The sequence below is a fragment of the Halichoerus grypus genome, chromosome 2 (genome assembly GCF_964656455.1).
Source record: "Halichoerus grypus chromosome 2, mHalGry1.hap1.1, whole genome shotgun sequence".
NCBI classification, from domain to species: Eukaryota; Metazoa; Chordata; class Mammalia; order Carnivora; family Phocidae; genus Halichoerus; species Halichoerus grypus.
This window is the reverse complement of record NC_135713.1, coordinates 39,120,373-39,144,550: the sequence shown is the minus strand read 5'-3', so window position 1 is coordinate 39,144,550 and position 24,178 is coordinate 39,120,373. Positions and strand designations below refer to the sequence as shown.

At 37.8% G+C, this 24,178-nt stretch overlaps 1 protein-coding gene across 3 annotated transcripts in view; it reads left to right on the top strand.

Moving 5' to 3' along the window:
- Positions 1–24,178, top strand: part of ARL15 (ARF like GTPase 15) — a 552,355-nt gene that overhangs the window by 352,353 nt on the left and 175,824 nt on the right. The window lies entirely within an intron of this gene.

Below are 24,178 nucleotides of genomic sequence, written 5' to 3'. Positions count from 1 at the left end.
TTCATTTGTACCTGCTGATTTGTGTGCACTTCGTGTAATTTCCAAATGCTAAAAAAGATGAGTTTTTACTTTGCAAAATACCTGTGAGTCTGAGGCAAAAGTTTGCTCTTACAGAATCAAGGGAAATGTATTCAGTTTACCAAAAGCACTGAACAAGTCTTTGATGCAGTTAAGAAAAGACGAGGAGTCATAAGGGCTCATTGATTCCTCCCTTCCTCCCATTGAAATTATTACATTTTGTGCTTAATGCATTATGTAAAAAAATTGCAGTTATTTATCCTGTCACTTGAGTAAAACTTTAAGAATTCGTTTATCACTTAATGAGGATAACAGGATATTGAGTTCAGAAACTGGTGAGATCCCAAGGAGAAAGCTGAATTATCACGGGGATTGCAACAGAGGAAGAAAATCCCAGGAGGTTGTATATTTAGTCCCCTCCTCTGCTCTGAGTGTTGGGATGTTTGTGTAGAGGAGTTAAGAAAGGAAGACAATGGTTAAAATTACTTTGTAACCCACAGACAGAGGGCAACATGCCCAATTATTTTGTTACCCTTTTAGAATGCGACTGGAGTCTTGTACATTGCATAGTTTGCCTTCTATAATAAACCTGGTAATGACCTGTGTTTAACTTAGAATTTTAAGATTTTACGTTTTGAGAATTGATAGTAGAAACATGTTTCTTAACAAATAATTTTTTTTTTTTAATAGCAAAACACTGGGAAAAAGAACACCCTTTACATACTGTCTGAAAGCCAAGCAGTTCTTGCAACAGATGTTTGTTGTATTCACTTTGGGGAGGTGTAGTTACCACAGTTTTCCAGAGCTTACTCCTATCAACTATGTTTCTCTATAGAAAGTATAATGTAAAAATCTATAATTAAGTCAAGGGGCCCACTTGATTCATTAGGGAAAATTCTAGTCCAATTCAAATAATAAAGCTCTAAAACAAGAATCATCTTAAGGGTAAATAGGTTGGCTTTTTATTTGTATTGAATTGTAATTGTATCTAATTTGTTTTACAACTCCCATAGGAGAGCATACTTCAGTTCTGAAGTTATTTAATAGATCAGGAGGATTTTATGAGAAGTTAAGTTGATAGAGTAGCCAATAAATGTAATCCTATTTTCCCTCTACACAGTTGCCGATTGGGACTCTTTTACTTCCTAGCTTTTTAAGATCATATTTTTGTTTTATTGGGCATTACCATGTCTTATAAAATGACACTATTTTATCAATGTGAAAGAAACAGTTTAACCTTTTAGCAGTCTAGTCTGATTGGATATTCGTACATGTCCTTAATTCAAAAGTGTTTAACTTTTTTAGAAATAGTACATCAAATACTGAGTCAACTCTGTCAAATATTTTTGAACTCTGTCAAATATTAAAAAATGTGGAACCTGTGAAATAAAGATTTTTGAAGTGAAATTATAAGGTCAGATTACTCTTTTGGTTCCATGCCTCATTAATTATAGCACAGGAAGATCCAGCTTTTAAATTAGGATGTCAGCACTAAGGTTAAAATTTGTGATCAGGCATTTCTCAATTTTCTTGTAATTGTCATTCAGTTTGTTACCATGATGTACATAGAAAGTGGTGTTCTATTGGAAAAGAACAAAATATAAATGTGAGAAGAGTATTTGCAAGTATGTCTATGATGATATAAACATTACTGTTTTAGCCCATGTTTTGTTTTGATTGTAAATATCCATATTTTTTGAAAAATACTTTTCAATATTCAGTGTATCAGGAATACTTTATCTAGTTCTCACTTCTTAGTCTATAGACATCTTCTGGAAGAGACTGCTAGTATGTATTTCATATTTGACCACTACATTGACTTATAATTCTTGTTTATAGGTAATTATTTCTAAATTGTATACTTTTTCTCCTTCCTACAAAGGGGCAGAGAGTTTGGAAGGATTGAAATGTTTGGACACTGTCTGTAAATAGTAAGACTCTCATTTAAAATTTTCATTCTATATTCATACTGCTTAACAGTGGAGTGGTGTTTTTTGTTTTGTTTTGTTTTTTTTTGGTATCTCTGTGAAGTAGCGAATATCGTCTCTGATTTTACATGACAAATCTTTTATTGGAAAATACAAAGCAGCGTTTAAGTCACATAACATACTTAGCTTAGTTTATTATTACTCTCTGTATATGGAGAGAAACGTGTGTGTGTGTGTTTTTGTACAATAATGATTGTAAAGTGCCATATACTTTAAATCTTAGGAGTCTTCCAAGTATCTTGACCTGTGTCTTGGCAGCATTTTAGAATACTGATTTGATTTCACATGGAGCAGTGTACATACCTATTGTGTGAGCAGTCTGAAAATTCCCTTATGGGACGTATACTTATTCTAAAATGATATGGGATACGAATTATTTTTTTGTCCATTCCTTACAGATGTACTTTACTCTGTTACAATTTAATCTTGGGGAAACAATGAGAGGGTTTGGAAATCTGTTTTCCGTGGAATGACTCCGTGATCTCCTGAAAATGTTTACTAACGTGCAAGAGAAGCTGAAAATAACCATCTTTTCAATAGATACATTTATAGTAATGACACTTTTGTATTTTATTTTATTTTTTTATTTATTATTTTTTTATAAAGATTTTTATTTATTTTTTGACAGAGAGAGACAGCGAGAGAGGGAACACAAGCAGGGGGAGTGGGAGAGGGAGAAGCAGGCTTCCCTGCCGAGCAAGGAGCCCGATGCAGGGCTCGATCCCAGGACCCTGGGATCATGACCTGAGCCGAAGGCAGACGCTAAATGGCTGAGCCACCCAGGCGCCCCGACGCTTTTGTATTTTAAAGAGCAACTTTTAGCTGAATACCAAAACAGAATATTTTATTGTACATTCATGTACTTACTAAATATGCACTCCCTGAAAAAAATGAATTTGTATATTTGATTTCATCGATTCTAAATCTAGCCACTTTGATCTTACCATTCAAGGGAACTCGTATACCTGTATTTCTTGCCCCCACCAAGCAATAATCATGAGAATGTGCCCTACCTACTGAAAATTAATAAAATTCCCATTGACGGGTGGTACATCAGAAAGGTCCATCCTATCGAGAAAATTATTTAGTTGGAATAACAAAGTATAATACATTTTAAAAACAAAACAAGAATTCATTATGTTCTCTTATAAAACCCCTATTCCTTTCCACTTTCTTCTTTAGTCGCTCACACGCATATCTTTGTTTTCTGTAAAGCTGGCAAGTTTTGGAACCTCTTCCAATTCTTACTCTTATTTACTGTGCACATCCAGACGTTTCACTACACAATTCTCCCACTTCTGCAGTACCTCTCAGTTTCCTGATTGTTCACATCCCCAGATCTCCCTCTTCCCCCCTATTCCTCAACACAGACCATTAGGAACCAGATTTCATATCTTCCATGATACTCATGTTAAAAACCAGTACTGTCTTCTAGTTCCTTCTAGAAGCAAGTGAAACGCTCTGATCTCGTATGTTCGTGTGCTTGGTAATTGAATTCCGTTCTCTTTTCTCACTCACGTTCAGCTACTGCTTGCAATTTCTGTTGCCCTGGGAAAACCACCTAACGATTATAGGTGACATCAAGAAGTTTCCCTGAACATTGAAGGCGGAGCTGGGTGTCCTCCTTCTGACTTCCAAAGCCATCTGGGCATATCCAAATCATAATACTAGCATTAATTGCCTGTAACTTTTCTGTCTACCCCTCAAAGTTGTAAGCTCCTTAAAGGACAGGAATTCTGGCTTGTATAAGTCTCTGTGCTTAATTATATGTTGTTGGGATGAGTACGACGTTGGAGTCTTCCGTACGTGCCTGTGCTTTCCTCCGGGCTTTAACGTGATCAACTTCATCCAGATTGCTTACCTCCACCCAGTCTGATTCCTGTTTCCTCTGCACCAACCCTGACCTTTGAATATTACTCCTAAATTTCATCTTCTGTAAAATCTCACCACTCTGACCCTGTTAATAGTTTCTCAAAGCTTTAATCCTCTAGCTACCAGATTTACACATCTTTATTTTCATGTATTTTTATGTACTTTTCTGTGTTTGTCCACTTGAGGACCTTGCTTATAGTAGGTTGCTGTTTCCTTCCCAAAATGTGGCAGGACGTCTTGACTGAACAGTATTCCTTTAATATGTTTTTATTAATTGCCTGTATTTTAAGTATATAGAGTTTATTTGGGTTACTAGCAGAGCAAAATTTACTTTTTATATTTCTCACATGGAGACTGGTATATGATGAAGCTCTTTGGGCACATAATTGAAATGGTTTTAAAGCAATAAATTCAATTTATTAAGAACAAATCTATCTTTGTCATAAAATTGTTTTACATTAATGAAACTTTATTAAAGGGTTTTTTCATTTCTTACATTTAACATTTTTCTTTACATACGCAAATATTTTACAATAATGAATCGTAACTATACAGTTAGATTTTGACTTTCTCTTTCTGGGTCTTTTTTGTTTTTTTTTTTTGTTTTTTTGTGTTTTTGTTTGTTTTTTAAAGATTTTATTTATTTGACAGAGAGAGACAGACAGCAAGAGAGGGAACACAAGCAGGGGGAGTGGGAGAGGGAGAAGCAGGCTTCCTGCCGAGCAGAGAGCCCGACGCGGGGCTAGATCCCAGGATCCTGGGACCATGACCTGAGCCTGAGCTGCAGGCAGACACGTAACGACTGAGCCACCCAGGCGACCCTCTGGGTCTTTTTTGAAGCAGTAGGTATTTGAGTGGTTGTAGTGATGAGCTTCACCCTTTTTTCAATTTTGTATTTTGTAAAGATCAGTCTTTTATTAACTCTCATTCAACAAAGCCAACAAATGATTCTGAAGCAAAAGTTCACAGAACAATTTCCTTGGCCCTAGTTCCACTTATTTATTTACTTATTTATTTCATTTGCAAAAGAAAACTCAGTTTACTACACATTCCATGGTGTACAGAGTTAATAAAACATTTGTTGAGTTAAATGAATTTGAAAATAGACACATGGTTAATGTCAGTAAGGTGCTTTGAAGATAAAAAGCACAATAAGCGTTAGTTATTATCATTATGATAATTATTTTCATTATTATTATTACATAGTGTCTGCTTAAAAATACCTTTGGTTACTCTGGGATGGCTGAGGCTAATGAGAGGGGTTACCCTGCTGGGTTTTATCCAGAACTAAGGAGTTGAGACATAATGCACTGAGGTTTTGGTTTTTTTTTTTTTTAATAAATCAAGAGACAGTTGTCCTTTTTCCTAAAAATAAAATAAAATAAAATCTTGTAATGCAGAAGCATTGGAACTCGTTTTGAAGAGTTGGAATGTTATATAATCTTGAAAAACGGTATTTGAGGAATAACTGCAGGTCCTCTGAAGGGCTCTAAAAACATAGGCATTGATTTCTAACTAGTCAGAACCCTTTATTTCTTAGTTAACTAATTACAGAAGTTGTATAGAGCTCAAATTTATAATAAAAAAGAGAAGAGGGCATAATTATGGGAAGAACATGTGAAAGCTTAATTATCACAAAAATGAAAAATTATATCTTTGGGAAGTTATCAAAATGTAACTAATTGCATGAATTAACTCCAATGAGAATATTTCAAGGAGGATTATTCTTTAGAAAGACTTTAAGTTTAAGCCACATTCCTTACAAGAAAGATACTATAACGATCGTCATCACAAATCAGAGAAAAGGAAATACTGAAACATTTTAACAGGCATCTGTATGAAAGGCCACCGTCCATCCAGCCTCATAATCAGGAAGACATTAGTGACATGTCTGAAGAAGACATTCCCTAATATTATTGCAAATTAAATAAGAAAAGACCTCAAGAGAATGAAAAGAGAAAAGGTGCCTGGAGCCAATGAATTACAATTGACAACCTAAAGGCAGTTGAAGAACCAATTGCCGGAGTGATTGCGAAGCTATTCACAGTGTGCAGCAGACAGAGCCCAGCAGAAAGCTGGAACAATGCCTTCAGTTCGGCGATATTGCTTCAAAAGAAGGGAAAGAGGGGAACGGGGAAGAGCCACTGACCCCGAGACCAATTTCCAGGCAGCTGCACAAACTATATACTGTAATGAAAGGTTTTGGCCAGTAATCACAGCAAAGCCAGACTCCAGAAAATCTAGGGAGCCAGCAAGGTTTGTAATGAGGCAGACATCCTTCACTTAAAGCAGGGAAAAAAAGCAGGTAAGAAAACCAGTCGATTTTTGGTAGTGGCTTTGAAAAGCGCTGCTCTATTAACACAAATATGAAAATCACAGATTTTTGGCCTTCTTTCCTTGAAGACCAAAAACGTGCAATGAAAGATACCTGTTTTCATCTTTTGAGATGAATAGAATACTCTGCTCCTTAGAAACTGGAAATTATCTCCTTGCTGCTTTTGTTTTTCCTCTACCTGTGAATCACATGTGCCTTTGCTGCAACAGTGAGCTCGCCACGTGTGGTACAGACCGTAGGCCGCCAGTCGGAAGTAGCCGCTCGTCCAGTGTACGCGCGCAACGCTGGTAGAAGTGAACTAACCCACCCCTAAGTACTTTGGCTATGGAACCTCTTTTCCCTTTGGTTGACGGGTAATCTAGAATCTCTTTTTCTTTCTTTAGTAATATCCCTTGATGTAGACATCCACGTTCAGCCACGACTCTAAGTATTTACATAAGACCTTGGGAGAAGAGGGGTATCGAGTGATTTCGAATGAAGGCACTGTATAGACTTCCAATACAAGCGAGAAGTCTACTGAACTAAAGCAGCATCTCATTTTGCAGAGACCACGTAGTTCTCCCCTGACTGGCCTATTAAGATCTTTGCTGTGTTTGATGTCACCGTATCCAGTAGTGAAATGGAAATTACCTTCTTGGCTAGAAATTCTGAAATCGAAACTTGTACACATAAATCTCTGACAAAATAAAATGACAAGTTTTCTACTAAGTTATAAAGGAGCAGTCAAGTAGGGTTTCATTTTGTTTTATTTAGGCTTAGAATGTAACATATTACAGGGTCTGGATTCATTGTGTTAAGCGTGCTGTGCATAGATTGAGTTTACTTTCATTCCACACCTAAAATAAGCATGCTCTCTAAAGAATGCTTAGGTAGTAAGCAGTCCCATAAAATAACTGGAATTGTTTTCATCAGTGATAAGTGAAACTCACTAAACCTTATGGGAAGAAGGTTCTGCGTATGAACCGTGAAATAATTTGGAGGTTCCATAGAACATCATAATTTTAACATGTAGAATTTGTAAAATATGATTTATTTTTAGACTGTGGTGATGACTAATAATTTGTCGAGCCAAAACGAGTCTTTACTGAAAGGGGCCAGAGTGGAAAATCTGGGTAACTTGCGTATAGTTTAGACAAGGAGAACAAAGAAATAATGAAACGAAAATAAGAGCTTGGCAGAGGAATCCTTAGAGAACAGCTGGTTGAAGAGTTACAATTGTTAACGATGCTATAAAAGATTCTCTCATGATGCTTTCGCATATGAGAGACTGAATAATAATATGAAGACTGAATAATCATTAGAGGGATCCTCAAAAATAGGCCAAAAATGATCTTGAGATAGAGGTATAATTCATATGCACTAAGTAGTATCATTATTATGGTTATTGTCATTATACAGAAGCCAGTCATTGTGCCCAGACAAATGCCCTAATTTTCCAGCATAAATTCTTAAGAAAGAATCTTTCTTATTACATATAAGAGTATTTACATTTTACTCCGTTCTAGAATAGTGACTTACTGAAAAGGTAAGTCCAAATATCTGAATTATTTAAATGAGTGGGTAGAGATTCATTAAGTGTTAAAATGCATGTGTCTACATGTTTGGGGCAATATAAAGAGATGTCAATTTCCCATATTTTTATATGGACTTTGATGTTTTTCTTTAATTAAAGCTCAAGTTTGGACATCTTTCTGTTTTTCCTTAATTAATAATGACTTTTTAATGACTTTCGTATTAACAAGCAAATTAAGCTCGTTTTTTAGCTGAAAAAGGGAAAACAGACTTTAAGGTAAAACATGAGATCACCAGATTGCTTGAGCCTGTTATAGTTAATAGCAATTCTTTATTAATATAGTTATCTCTTTTATACTTTACCAGAAGCTTTTCTTTTTCTCTCATACAAGTCTTTTAAACTATATCAGCACAGTTTTCTGCTCTAGGGAAATATAGTCTTTAATGATTCTAATGCGCAGTGCCCCCTTTAATTATTCAGAACATTAGTTCTAGCAACATTGATGCAGAAAGTATGAGATATTTTGTTGAATTTGTACTAACTTCATATAAGGCCCTACACATTGCTTTTTTTTGGTAAAACACTTGAGATGAATATATGTTTTTGTAGTTTTATCTGTTAAAAATGGAATACAAAAATTGTAATTCCTTTAGTACTTGTTCTTATTTGGATTCTAGTTAGTCAAGACTTTGCCATCTGGCTCTTTAGCCATAGTAAAGCTGAATTGAAAAATGTGCTATTAAAAATGTCATATTTCTAAGATGTTAAAGCAAGAGAGATGGCTATAATTGCTGAGTTTACTTTCACTGAAATTATTTTTGGAATAACGTCTCTTCTCCAACTCTGCTCACAAATATGTACAAGTTTGTAATGAATTGTGGTTGACATTACTTGATCCATTCTCTGTCAATTAAGATTATATGACTACCATCCTATGGAAAATGTATGCCTGTCGTTTGCATTTGGATCTCCATGGAGTATTACATAATCTTTAAAAATCCATTCATTTCAATTTTAAAAATCCATCTCATGTAAATTAATCCAAATGACTAATAAAACCACATAGTACAATTTTTTTTAAAGATTTATTTATTTTAGTGAGGCGGGTAGGCAGGGGCAGAGGGAGATTCTCTAATCCCAAGCAGACTCCCCATTGAGCAGGGAGCCTGAACACGAGGCTCGATCTCTTGACCCTGAGATGCTGATAATGATAAACTTCTAGGTTGTTTCTGGATTATTGTGATTACAAACAAAGCTATTGACAACTATCTTCGTACACGTTTCCTTGTGTATATATGCAAGCATTTCTGAAGTGTATATATGTCAAATTGGAATTGCTGGATCATAGGATATACAGGCATTTAACTTGATGGGTATTTAACTTGGCACTCTGGGCTTAGAGGTGACAGACAGTAAGACTCTGAGGTCAGGCCATCTGGATTTAAATCCCTCTTACTGTTGACCAGCTGAATAATATTGAGCAAAAACTTAAATCCATTTCCTCATCTGTAAAATGGGGATAATCCTAGAACCTACGTCATAGCAAGTAGTGAGGATTGAGCACATAGAGCGCTCAGGATTAACTGTCAGCTCCTCAGTGCCTTTCCTCCTCCTCTGGCCAGGGTGTTAAGAGGATTAAATGGCCCTTCTACCTGTGCTTGGCATAGTGTCGTGAGTGTTTGTTAGGTACAGAGAAACGAGACAGAAAATGCAGTTTAGGGACCATATGCTTTTATACTTTAGAGAGTGCTTGAAGCATAAATTCCAAATACCAAAAAATATATATACATATATATATATTTTTAAAAGCAATGAAGGCCTTAATCAACCCTTACAACTTTGGTTAGATTAAATGATAAGCAATCACTTTATTTTACTACCATTCACATAGACTGTGTTCTTGTCGACCTGTTTATCATTATGCTGACAAGATGCACTTTCTTCTGTTGTTGTGAGGAAACCAGGAAAATCAAATCTTCTGGAGATTCTGACTTGTGAAACTTGATAGTAAAGTTTGTTCTTTACGGTGCTCCAGATCATTCTGCCTTAATTTTTAAATTTGTCAGTTTTGCAATACTGTTAGTAGCTCTACCTCAAGAAAAAAAGCTAATGTAGAAGGTTGTGCTTTGCCGGTGCATGGAAATGAGGGAGATGCTTGACAACCCGTGGACCTACCTGCAGGTTTCTAGGTTTCTGTGAGACCCCACAGAAGCCCAGAAATCTGCTTTTTGTAGCGTGTCACTTGGTGTGTTCTCATGATGTGATTGACAGGCTCGTTGTTCCCTCTCTTTGAAGGCCCAAGAGGTTACTCGGATTATTTTAGAGTGCCGTCGCACCGATTCTTACATTTCGATTTAAATGGAATCTCCTCAAGCCTTAAAGGTGAATTACTCTGCATTACTTTTATTGCTTTTCAAGTGTTTTTGAAAATATTTAAGGGTCCTCCTAAAAACTGGATTTCCTAGAGTGTGTTTTCTTTTGGGGGAAATTTTAAGGATTAGTCATAGACTTTCCAAAAGCCCAAAAGTTAACCAAAAAGGACCTGATGAAAAGAAATTACTTAATTAGAAAAAAAAAAAAAAAATGAAAACCAGGCATAAGAGAAAACCCCTATCGTAGCTCTGTATTCCTTATAATAAATCAGACCTGTGTGTGTTTTTAACAAAAACGAGGGTGTGCTTTTTTTCCCCCCTTCATTCTCTGTTTCTTTTGATCATTGATCTGGGTGACCCCACGCTCAGGGTTTTTTTTCTTCATTTGACATGGACAGATTTTTGAAGTATAGCTCTCCTTTGGGAACCCCGGGCAGTTCCACTTGACTAACCTGTGATCTAATGAGCAGTAATGCAGGGTTACAGTGGCCATTTTGTGTGCTTTGAGGAGGATGGCTAGACAGAGTGGGAGGAAGGCGATGTCTGCGGAGAGAAAGAGAGGCAGGGTGATCGAACAGTGTGAAAAAGACTTGTTAGCCCACATTAGTTTGCCTGATTTACTTCACAACAGGTCAGGAAAGGCCAGCAGCAGGGTTGGCGTTAAATTGCAAAGTTGAAAATCCCGGTATTTAGAAAGCTTTGAGATCTCAGAGTTATTAATTCCAGAGTTGGTTTTAACTCACCTTTGAGTTGCAGCACACAGGGTGGTGTCAGACTTTTCTTCAGTCTCTCTGTAGATTTATGAAATAATTTTGCAACCCTCGATTCTTGTTTAATGCTGCACACTTTAAACATCCTGTCATGGTTGGGCCATTCTCCCATGAGCTTGGATGTGAAAGAGAAGCCAAACACTGAGCAAGTCATTGCACTTTTTTTTTTTTTTTTTTAATGCCTGATGTTCGACCCTTAATGAGGGACCCATGCTTTCCATTTAGAAATGTTGCAAGAGTGCATTTGTGAATTTCTGTCCTGATCATTGGAGGAAGCTCTTAAATTTGTCCCTACTCATCTAGGCTGATGTACTTTGATGTGGGTTTGTGTGTATAAGCGTGCACATGTTTGTAGCTTGTCCCCATAGGGTACAGTCAGAGTCATTGAGAAAACCAAATTAGATTTCAGCATCCTTCCTTCTCCACCTTAAGCTAAACTAATATATTTTACATCTCACTGTTGTTGATGCCTTTTATATGGAAGTGAATAGATGACTTACCAAAAAATCCCCCAAGTTCCTAGAACGTGTTGTCCAGCTTTTAAATGTTATTACAGGAAACTAAAAATGATTTTTTTTGAATTTGTAGTATTTTTCCCTTCACATTCAAAAGTCTATATATTACCCCAAAAAAGTATAGTTATTGATCACAGCACTGCTTTTGTTTGACTACTATTTCTGTAAGACTTGCCACTAAAAGGCATCTCCCTGTGGGATTAAAGAACAGTTGTTATTGCCAGCTTTTTTATTTAATGTGTAGAGAAAGAATATTTAAAACCCGGGTCTGAGATAGAAGTGGAAGCCCATACAAATGGTGGACAATGCCCCAAGCTCCATAATTGCTTCTTGCCTTGGGGCATAGAATGTATGTAGACTTAAGTGTATTCCTTGTGCCCTGAGAGTCCTCAGAAGACAGATTGGCCTACTCTTTCAGTCCTGGTTCAGGTGCTTTGGCAGTGCTAAGGAGAATTGCTCAGTAGAATAAAGGTACTTTAGGCAGACCAAATTTAAGCCTTGCGTAGTGACTTTATATGAAGACTTATCTGTAGAAACCCCTCCTTATAGATATGCCTGCCTATCTGCATATGGGCAAAAGGAAGCTTCATAAAGAAGAATGATACCTTGCTTCAGAATTTTAAGCATACTTTAGTGTTTTTTAAAATTAGTTACCTAACAAAACAACTGTTAATTCTTTCAACCAGTATTTTTTTGCACACTTGCCATGTACCCAAATACTGTGTAAAGAGATATAAAGATGTATAATATGGCCCCTTCACTCCAGTCACGTACATGTGACTGACGATCATGGTCTGTTATGGTATTAGCCAATAAAGATATGTTAAGAGTACTATGGAAACACAGAAGAGACCGAAAGGAATAGGAACTACAGTGTGTTTCACATACGGTATATCTGGTAATTCTCGATTATCCTGGGAAACAGGGCATTACTTCCTTATGAAATAATAAATTACCCAGGATTCAACTAGTGACCTGAATCCATGTCTTTCAACTTCAAGTTATTTGCTCTTTTGACTACACCAAAACAATCTCTTGTTGTAGAATTTAAAAGAAGATTTTTAAAAATATATAACTTAATTTTCTTTTTCTTTCCTTCTTTCTTTCTTTCTTTTTTTTTTTTTTTAATCTTAAAGTCTTAGATTCTTCTCCTGAATGTTTCTTGCTACTTGGACAGGCCCCAGCTGCCAATTTGCAGATGAGCCCTTTTTACAAATGAGCTCCATCGGAGTGAGAGTAATATATTGAAGAAACTAAGCCAAGTATGTTTTTATATATTTGTGAAACAGAATGACTATTGTATTCCAGTACTTGGGGGAGAAAGTCTGCTGATTTGGGCTTAACTTATGTCCAGTTCATCTTGGCTTTTAGAAGGAACACAAGACTGAATTAGAGAGTCGAGGACACCAAAAGCAATTTCTGTAAACAGCTGACCTCCTCCCTAAGTTTTCCTGGCTGTAACCCACTTCCAGCAGCTTTTAGGCTCCATTCATATGTTTCTATCCATCGATTTTTATAAATGAGAGACAAGAAGGGAAGGTGGAAAAGAATCTTTGGAGACAGATGGAATAAGTTAAGAAAAAGAGTGGAGATCTAAAACAATAGGTCATATTTGGGGAATTAACCATTCCAAACAGAACAACAAATTTTCTGAATGTAACCCTTGATGTTCTTGAATGGGAAGCACCCTTCACAGAGTTAAAAAGGTACGTTTGCATGAGATAATAGTTCCCTCTTTTAGTACCTATTATGAAATACTCTGCCACCCAGGTAACATGTGATGGGGGACTAGGCGGACTGGCATTTTAGATCAACTCCTCTGACCTCAAAGTGCAGTGGATTCCTTAAATTTTCCCTATCTATAAAATGCTGCAGGCCCACTGAAGGGTAGAAAACATTAGAGAGTATCTGTTAAATCTCAAAAGAATTCTGAGTCTTGATTATACCACTGTTTCCTTTGCGTAATAAAATGGCACCATATCTCTACTCCAGAAGTAGCTGATGTTCTTGTTAAGAGGCTGCTGATCTGCCATTTATCGGGTTGGCAGATAATTCACTGGGGAAAGGGATCTCTGTTTTGATTACTGGTATAGGTGCCTAGTATAGTTCCTCAGACATAGTAGGTGCTTGATAAATACTGTCAGATAACTCCATGTCTGTGGTGGGCCATGAGGTGTACTGTGTAGTGATCATGATGGACCAACTCCCTTCCTTGGTGCACCGTTCCAAGGGGGCAGTTTTCAAAGCTGTTTTCTTTATAGTAAGCAAACAGCAACTTATAAAGATGGATAAAATAAAGGATACAAATTAAGCTAGCATTTCTAAAAATGCTTTAAAAATTTTTAGGAGGATATTCAGAGAAAATGGCAAGTCACTTAAAATACCTTTCTGAATTATGTACCCTGATACCTTTTTTGTTACGGTTGTTCTTATTTGTTGCAAGTTTCCAAGTCTCCGTGTGTGACTACTGAGCTAAAATTCTTTCATGATGTCCTATTAAAACAGAATCCAGATATTTCTGACAAGATTTTATAGAATTCTTTTTTTTCTGTATACTTTAAGAAATGGAAGCACATTTACTGTGTTGGAGACATGTGGCCATTTCTAAGGAGCTCTAAATAAAAGCCTTAGAAAACGCGTCACTGTAGAACTCAGAAATTTGGTGAACATCAAGATTAACTGGTATGACATTTGCTAAGGCAGGTGGTAAATGTCAAAAATGTATCTACTGGCCCTGTATAGCATATATGCATCAAGTCTTGAGAACCACTGTGTCTCTGGGGTAATCATCTGAAATGCCTTTCATCTGTTTCACTAATTGTTACACAGACTAAACCCTGTTGAGAAACCTTCACACCCTGTTGAGAGACCACACTGAAAACACGTCTGCGTTTAAAGATACAGATTTTCTAAAAAACGTATGTGTATATGTATCTACATACACCGGAACTTAAAACAATCTGTTTTTATAGCAGACCCTTGAAACCTATCAGGGTATATTCTAAACTTCCCTCCTAGAGAAGTCACTTAAATAATGTATAACATTGATCCTTAAGAGAGGAAAGAGTAAGTTAAAGTCATTTCTGCACATTTTTCAGAAATTACTTCCATAATTAATATTTCAGAAGAGGTTTGACAGCCCGTCAGTCTTTTAATGGATAGAATATGTGTAGGAAGCATGCTTGCGCTGGAGACCTTTACACACACCTTCTGCCTTTGGATTATGAGAATCTGAATATCCACTAAAGTAAATGGTAGTTCTTTCTTGGGGAAAGACAGCAATCAGAGTTGCTAAATGTGCCAAAGTGTGTGGAGAGAAAGTCAGGAGGCCCCTTACAGCATCCTCACCCTGGGGCCAAATGCTGCCCAAGTCTTTTCAGTTCGTGTTAGGCCAGGTTTGGGGTGCTGGTTTGGTCTCAGAGTGAGCCCATCAGGATCCAGAGAACACCCTGGCCCAGGCATTTGGCCCAACGCCAGGATGTCTTTCATGTTTGAGTCGAGCTACAGAGCATGCACCTTAGAACAGAGCAGACTCCCTAGACGAGACTTCTGTGAGCGCTCTACATTCAACAATAGACACTATTCTCCGTGATTACCAAGAATTCAATTACATGTCCTTTTCAACACTGAAGGGCTGCATCTTTAACATCAAAGCATGGCTTTGTGTTTGTCCATCACTCATCCTTTATGAATACTTCCTTTATGTCTGCATTTAAATGTGCCTATAAAATGTATGTATGTGTATGGGATATAATTATGAAGCAGTTAGACTTCAGAAAAAAAAAAAAATGCCTCAGTGTGTATGAATGCTGTCTCCTAAGCACAGACTTAAAATTTATGACCTACTGTGTTGCAGAAAAAAATGATAAATGATATAATTTGGATCTATTTTCCTATTCAAAAATACATCTAGATTTCAAGATTTATGCCATTTATAAGATTTAACAGAGTAAGGAACAGCCTGAGGATCCTCTGGGTGAGGGTTATGATGGAGACCTGGTCAGAGATACCTCTGGAAGCCATACCAGCAAAGGAGAGGAAAGCTTGTTGAAGCCTGGTGCCTTAGTGACCTTAGGACTAGGGGACAGGGGAGGACTTAGGGGATCTAGAGATGAACCCTTTCAGGAATAAAGCAAAGACAAAGAGGTTGATATTCCCTCTGTTTAAGATTACCATGAGAGGCTCTGGTATTATATCTCATTTCAAGCCATGCCTCTTTTCCCATTGAATTGGGCCTCTGGTATATGAGCCAGACACAAAAACCTTTATATGTGTTTTTGTGTTTGTTTTTTAATTTTTTTACATTTGTGTCACCAATCACCTATTTAATTATGAATTTGTGCAAGTAGCATACGTGTTTGTTTCATCCATCCATTTGTTCATTTATTCACTAACATGTATTTATTGAGCACCTGCTTACATAGTTCAGGCAAATAAATTTTATTCTTTAAAACCAAATGTCTTCATCACCAGAGGTACTGACAAGAATATGCCAAGGATTCTAAAGCCAAATACCAAAAAAGAATTCCAAGAAGGTTTTGGGCATCACTTGGAATAAATCTATAGCCTAGAGCTGTAAAAGGAGATTACTTTTGTATGTGTATTCTAGCCCTAAAAGTTCTGAGGTCAGTAGGTATAGATTCCATATCCTAGTGTTGTTTGTTTTAAAGCTTTGACAGTCTGTCCATTAGCCACATGTAAGTAGCTGGAGGCAGGGGAGGGAGGGGAATGTACGGAAATGTGTCTGGCTAGAGATGTCTCGTTTTCCAGAATTCCTGCCAAGGGCTGGCAAGCCCAGAAAGGCAGAGGCCAGCACCACTCCCTGTCACTCTCCGCCCTCCATGGCATCCCCCATCAGACGCCTGTTCTAGGCGTGACCTAGATTCCCTAGCTGGTGCCTGGGTCCAGCAGGGCCCGTTGCTTTTTTTTTTTATTTTTTTTCATCCTGTTTCCTCATCTCTTCATCTCAAGTCTTGTTCAGCCATTAAGTTAAAGAAATGCTCCAAAGGTCTGTGCCAGAATGTCTGCCCTTCTCAGTGGCACATGCCCAACTGTCAGTTGACAGGTGGGCATACCACCTGGGGAACAGTTAACTTCCCACAGCAGATGGCCCACAACTGGGTTGCTGGAACAGATGCTCTGCAGACAGTCTCTGGATCTCTGTTTTCCTCATCCTCCTCTGGCTCCATCTTCCCTGACTGCATTTGTAGATGTGAGCCGAGCTCTGTAGCATGACCGATATCCAAACTTAAAATTTCTCTACTATCCCTCATGTTTGAGTAACCATCTCCAGCCCTTCCGAAGTTGAGAAAGAAAGTCTCTAAAAACAGAGATGAGTAGAACTATAGAATCTGAATAGTGACCTTAAAAACATAGGTTATGAAAACATTTATATCCACATTCGCCAAGAGGTGGTTTGGCTGGTGTTGGGAGTGTTGACACTTTAATTGGCTTTTTCACTTCTCGATAGCACAATTTGGATTTCAATCTATTTACAGTAGATGGTCATACATAAAAGTAGTACCTTCCAGATTTCCAAAGTGTGGAAGAAAAATTTCCTCTGTGGTTTGATACATTTCCTTGTTTTATTGCAAATAATTGAAGAAATGTGCAAGTGGATTCCTCTGCTTTCCAACCTAGTACTTAAAAATTTTAGAGGAAATTTAATCTAGTGAAACTCTTGTTTTTCAAATAAGAAAATACTAGTGTTTCGGTCCTGCCTTTCAGCCATAAACCATCTGCATTATGACAAATGACTCATCGGTTTTAGCAAAAGGAGTCTACGTATGCTATCCTGTTATAGCCTCTTACAGGTGTGTTGCGGATGTGACCTGCAGAGTTACACCCTCCTATCAGGGAGGGTACCGTGGTAGACTTTTTATTGCAGCATTTGAAGGAGTTTTATCATTTCCCTGCATCCTTCTTTCTTCCTTTGCCTATTGTGCAATACATGAAAAATGAAAAACTGTATAGGACATACACATGTAGTTTTAAAGAATAGTATAGCAAATCCCAGTGTCCTCACCACCCACATCAAAGAACAAACCACCACCAGGGCCTTTGCACTCCTGTGCTTTTCATTTGCACATGTCCCCCTGTCTCTCCACCCACGGGTAATCACTGTCTTAAATTTTCTGTTGCCTGTTCCCTTTTTATACTTCTGACATTTGGATATGGATCGCTTTATATAATCCATAGTGGTGCCTGTTTTAAACTTTATATGACTGGCAACCAGACTAAATGCATTCTTTTATAATTTTCTATGTTTTTTCATGCTTATCTTCTTGAGTTCATCTGTGTTCATCTCTGAGGTTGTAGTTCACTCCTCTTCATTACTGTGTCATAGTCCATGACGGATCACTGTTTCTCTCTGGTGGATGGACATTTTCCATTGTTATTTGTTACTTGGACATTACAAAAACTGCTATAAACCTTCCTGAATGTATCATGTATATACGCACAACTATTTCACAAAAGTATATACCTAAGAATGTGAAGAGTTACAAGATACACACGTACATGTCCTTATTGGATGCTAAGAAGTTGTCCAAAGTAAGTAAAACTGCCCTTCTGTCCATAGCCTTGTCAGTATATGGCGTTATCTGGCTTTTACATCTTGCCAATCTTTTTGCATAATTTGACATTGTCTAACTGATTGTTGCTGTTAAATATAAGAAATTTATGTTTGCATATTGATTTTTGTAGCTGGCAAACTTGCTAGGCTGTTAGTCCTGATGACTTATCTGTACATTCTGTGGTTTTTCTGCATGCACTAGTTTCATCAGCAAGTGAGTTTCTTACTTTCTGTGTCTTATTTCTGTTCCTTTTTGTTATTTTCCTGCGCTGACTTGGGTCTCCAGGACAGTTTTAAAGAGGACTTGGTGACAACAAATTTTCTTATCTCCTTCTGGCTTATAAAGAGGTGGCTTTAAAGCATTTTTCATTTAGTTATGATGTTTGCCTCAGGCTGCTTATTTATTTATGCATTTATTTAGATAAATGCCTTAAATCCAGTGAAGGATGAAGGGCATTCTTGTAAAAGATGTCCTTTTCTATTGTGAAGTGGATTTTAGTATGAATGGATGTGGAAATTTGTCAAATGCTTTTTCATAATTACTGGCAGGATTATGTGATTTTTCCCCCCTATTAATAGTAACCTATTAGTGTGGTAAATTACCTAAATTTATTATCGACTATTTAATCACCTTTGCATGGTATTAGATATGATGGCTACAGAAGAAATGTCAGAAGTTCTCTATTCTTAATTAACTTACAGTCTAATTGAAGAGACAAAACATGATTAAAGAAAAGTTAATAGATGACACTGGGGTATATTGTAATTTGCCACATTAATGGGGCTTTGGGTTCAGTTGGCAAAAACCATTACAGGCTATAGTGGGCCGAGCCAGCTTCCTGGAGGGGGTCTTGGAGCTGAAACTGGAAGAATGGCTGTTTATCTTTATGACACTTTGAATAGCATTACTTTGGCTTACCAAATTACCTGCTTTTTGAGGTTTTAACACTAACTTCCTTTTTCTTTTTAAGATTTTATTTATTTGACACAGAGAGAGGGAGAGAGCAAGCTCACGCAGGGGGAGCAGTGGAGGGAGAAGGCTCCCCGCTGAACAGGGAGCCCAGTGTGGGGTTCCATCCCAGGGCCCTGGGATCACGACCTGAGCCACCCAGGCGCCCCATTAACACTGATTTCAAGTGATCATTCATATGGGGTCATACTGCATTACTGAATTTTGTCTGAAAAGCCACCCTTAGGATCTCCTCTGTTCTTAGCGTATGTTTTGCTGCTGCCCACTGTTTAGGTCATTAGTCCCATCCTGAATTTGCTGCTACAAAATAAGCTTCATAAATATTTGGACTTCTTTTTTCATAATAAACTATTTGATTCTCAGGGCTGGTTGGGAAAGAGGACTAATTAAGAACAATTTAATTCATCAAACATTCATAAGGCACATACAATTTGAAAAGGACTGTGCTGGGCTCCTGTGTAAATAACTAATCACACTTGCCTTCTGGAAGCTTCCTTCCTACTAGGGAGCTTAAAGTTCAGTGAGATTGTCCTGTGCACAGTGAGCATAAAGTAACTAAAACTCTTATCGTTTCTCTCACCAGGAATGATTTTTTTGTCAGTGGTTTCAAGAGGATTACTCTACCTCTGAGCAGGCTGAGAAAATCATTTTCATGCTAGGTAAAGGCAAGGACTGGAGGATGCTTACTTTTCAATGGCCAAAATGGATTATTTTTCATTATTTTGTCTTGAAGTACTGTGTGTACACTATCTTCTATTTTATTTAGCTTAGTCCTGCAGGTGTTTGCTGGTTTTTTGTTTGGTTGGTTTTTAATTTTTGTTTTTTTGTTTTATTGTTACAATTCTTTACTCCACATTTTCTGCCATTTTAGTTGTGTATACCTAGCCCAGTTTTGACAGCCCTGTAAGATCCTCTTCAGTCAATCCCACTTCCTTCACATTCTTTTGCCTTAACTTATTTACATTCCTGTCCTGACAACTTCTCAGTTTTAAAGTGAGTTGTTTTCTTCATTTGGTCTTCCTGTGTATTGCTCCATTATCTCTACTCATTCTTTGTCACTTTTCCATATGCTTTCTGGAAACGGCCATATTGGTTGCCAGTGTATCTTGCCATATTAACATGAAAATTTTAGTGGATGGTGGCCCAGGATGCATCATATTTCTGTGGCTGTACAGTCAATCAGCTGATGTCCAAAACACAGTGTCATGATTATGCTTATTAATATTTGGAGCCATTTAGGGGCGCCTGGGTGGCTCAGTCATTAAGCGTCTGCCTTCAGCTCGGGTCATGATCCCAGAGTCCTGGGATCGAGCCCCACATCGGGCTCCCTGCTCAGCGGGAAGCCTGCTTCTCCCTCTCCCACTCGCCCTGCTTGTGTTCCCTCTCTCGCTGTCTCTCTCTGTCAAATAAGTAAAATCTTAAGAAAATATATATATATTTGGAGCCATTTAATTTCATTTCTGTTGGCTGTAGATGCAGTAACAGTGTTTCTGGCTTCTTCCATTGTTGGCATTGTACATGTGACAAATGCCAACAGCAATGAGTCACATGTTGATGTTTTAGCAGACTGGAATAGTCGTGGCCCGGTGTCTCTGCCATTCCTTGTACTATCCAAACCAGAGGTGCTACTTCCTGCAAGTAGAGAATTCAAAGAATCCAACCATAACGTGCTTTTGGTTTTTGTTATTAAGGAGATCTGGGACCACGGATTGCTAAAGTAGCTAATGTTCATGATTTAGTTTAGAAATGGAGATGGAGCCTCCAGCTGTCAGCAGTACCATCGAAGGTGGTATGAGTCAGAGTTCAAACGCCTTTCTTCTGCCTACCCGATTTTAAAATGAAAATAATCTCTTCATGCAGCCTTGAACAGAGTTTATTAAAACAGTTTTAAAACTATAAAAAGTTTATAAAACAGTATTCAAACTATAAAAATAGTCAGCTATAAAATATATTGAGTTTGCCTATATAAATTTCTCTTCCCTCCCTTATATCTTTGTTATGTCCTACTGTTTTCAAGTCATTGTCTTCCTATCTTGAGTCTAATTTTTGCAAAAAGTAAACCCAAAGCCCAGAAAATTTAGGCCCAATTCATTGTACTTATCATTAGGCTATTTGCCTTATTTTTACTTAAGTCATTCTGACTTTTGTTCCTAGTTCAGTGGACTAGTGTATATTTTTACGGCCAATTAGCATACATATTTCATAGAGTGTTAGGATTAACTAATGATAAGTAATATGTGTGCCGGGGGGTAATATTCTTTGCTCCCCCATTCTGTCTGGGGAGGTCATAAAATGCACTGTAGTCAGGGTCAACAGTCATCACTTCAAGAAATCTCTTCAACTGAAAGCTTGATGAAATTTACATTTGATGAATGTGCATTTGAGCTCCTACAAAATACATACATGCATGAATTTCATTTCTGTAATAGCCCCTTCATTGCCTAATCATCTTTAACACTCCTCTCAAATCATGAAACCTCTCCCTAAAGCTCCTGTGAGCAGGGTGAAGCTCTTTGCATTTATGGAATTTTAGAACTAAAGAGCTATAGGATTTTTTGTTTTTTAAAAAGTGTGTAACTTCCAAAGTGATCATGTGTCCAAGTATTAATTAGGCCTGACCCAGATTACTGTGAAGTGTCCAGATGATAAGGTGTATATGTGATATCCTGAGCCTCAGGCCACTCAGGGATGAGTACCATTATTTGTAAGCCTGTCTGCCCCAAGATCCATTGGCCCCTTCCCTTTTCTTCATAACCATGGTTACCACCACTAGTACTGACCATTCTCCTACTGAAAACCTTCCAAAGAAAATAGAGGCCACTGGAATGTTCTAAATGCCAAGGACATCTTTATATCTAAGAGTGTAAGTTACAATGTATTGATCTAATAAATTCTGCAGCAGTTTGCCTGTGAGTAGCTGAAGGGAATTTTTAAATATTTTATATGCAATTGCGAAATGTTTTAAATCAATACTATTCAAAATGTTCGTGGTTAAGGACTGATTCCCACCTCCACCCCCAATCCAACATGGACCAGTACTTTTCATCTATATGTTCAATGAGATAAGACCACTGATCAGAACAGATATTTGGAAGTCATAGCCGTGTTAAATTCCTTCAAATATTTCTCAGTATCCTCAGTTTCTATACTTACCTCATTTGTGGACTGGTCTTGTCCTCAGATCACACTTTGAATAGTATTGTTCCAAACTACAGCAAAGCATAAGGAAATGAGATCGAAAGGAGTACTATAAAAGAGTAACAGATATGGTGAATACAGTTATGAGACTGGTAAAATGTTAAGTAAAACCAAAGATTATTCCAGATATATTTTGACCTCTGATAGTTTGCCAAGCAGTGTGAAGACGACAGGGTTAAAACAACCTATTCTTTTCTGCCGTTCTCACATTCTATAGTGAGTAGACAAGGTAGGAGTGTCCTCTCCGTTCACCCAAAGTGAATGAATTCAGCCTTGCCACAAGTGTAGTTTCCAGGATACATTTGTTCTATAATTTCAGTGAAGTGGTTTCTCAAATTTCATGGTGGTTTTGATTAAAATCTATGTATACATACACTCAGACATTAGCCAAATCAATAATATCTGAACCATAAAACTGCCTCACTAAGGGTTCATAAACATGACCTCTCCCACCCAGTCATTTTCAAATCATGTTTGTCCTTGTAGCAGCTTTGCAGATGATGTTTTTCAACTCCCATTACACCCTAAAAATTTGCTTGGATGAGTGAAATCAGTTGCAGTCCTCCTTGCCAGAACGTGGTGCCACACCCTTGGCAGGTAGGCAGTGTTGTCTTCATGTGTTTGCAGAATTACTGAGCATTAGCACTTTGTTCTCCAGAGAGTACCCAGCCCTGCCCCCTCAGCTTACAGTGCAGTAATGCCACAGACAGAGCTAGCTCTGGAGGGGAAATGGCAGTGTCGGGGCTCCCCCCAACTCATGCAGGCAGGGTTCCTGCAAAAAACAATGGTGGTCTTACAGTCTCTCCCAGGGAGGTGGGGATGCGAGTGGTATTGAGATGGAAGGGTGGACATGGTGGTGGTTCTTTCTGGTGGACTTTTCTCCTCAAAAAAAAAAAAAAAGAGAGAGACTACTTTAAGTTACAGCCCCTGGATCTTTTCCGAAGAAAGTCAACACCACTCTGGTGGCCCCAAAACTATCCTACTCCTCCACCCCTCTGGGAGTCTCCAGATCTCTAAGATTAGATGAGCCCAAGAATAGTCTTACCCCACCCAGTCACTCTATCAGCAGCCATCTGTGGTCTGAGACTCGGCTCCCATTCTCAAGTATTACGATGTCCTGAAAGGCCTCATAGACCTCTTGTGGGTTTGGTCACACAAGCTGAGAGTGCCAGGTCTACTCACTGTGGCTCATGGTACAAGGGTATTCTAAGGGCCTGCAGTGCCCTTCACTCCTGGGTTGGTAAATTTCCAGAGGTCCTCCCGGAAGACTTCCTGATTCCTTCTGAGATGGGACTCCTCTCAGAGACTAGGGGACTCAGCCCCTTGGTTCCAATGGCCCCTGCCTATGGGATAAACACTGACAGTGTGGGGATTACTACCCCCACATAGATCACTTGGTCATCTTGTTGTCTGTATGATTAATTTCCACAACCCCCACTCTGCTGCATTAAACTGTAGCGCGTGTTTAATCTTTGTTAGATAATGAACGACTGATCAGGGTAATTCACCTTTTCTAAAGTGTTGATGTTGCCTTTTGAAACAGAAAAAAAAAACCTCCCCTGTTAAATAGTATCAAAAATCCTTAGATATTGTGCAGAACTCCTAGTTCTAAGTGGTGATAGTCCGATATTACAACTGTAACCAATGATTAGGAACTTTTTGAGCTGAAAGTTTGGCAACTCAGAGATCCATTGTTCACCATATACCTGTTAATATTTATAAACGATTTTATAAAAGCTGCTAAATACTGAGAAAAGATATCTTCCCCTTGCTTTTAGCTGTAATTGGAGATATTTTCTCATGGAAAAACTTTTGACCTGAAGCAGCAATATGTTATGTCACATTTAAATATATCCAGATTTATCTCATTGTCAGTGTTCATCCAGAGTGCATTTAATTCTTGCACAACCACCCCTACAATAAGTTAGTCAAATGAGTACTCAATCCCCATAGCATAGAATATTCAAGAAAATTATTTAAAGATTAAAGTGTACCATTGAATCCATTCCAATTGCATTAGGAGTTCTCCCTTGTTCCATGACTCTCAATTGTT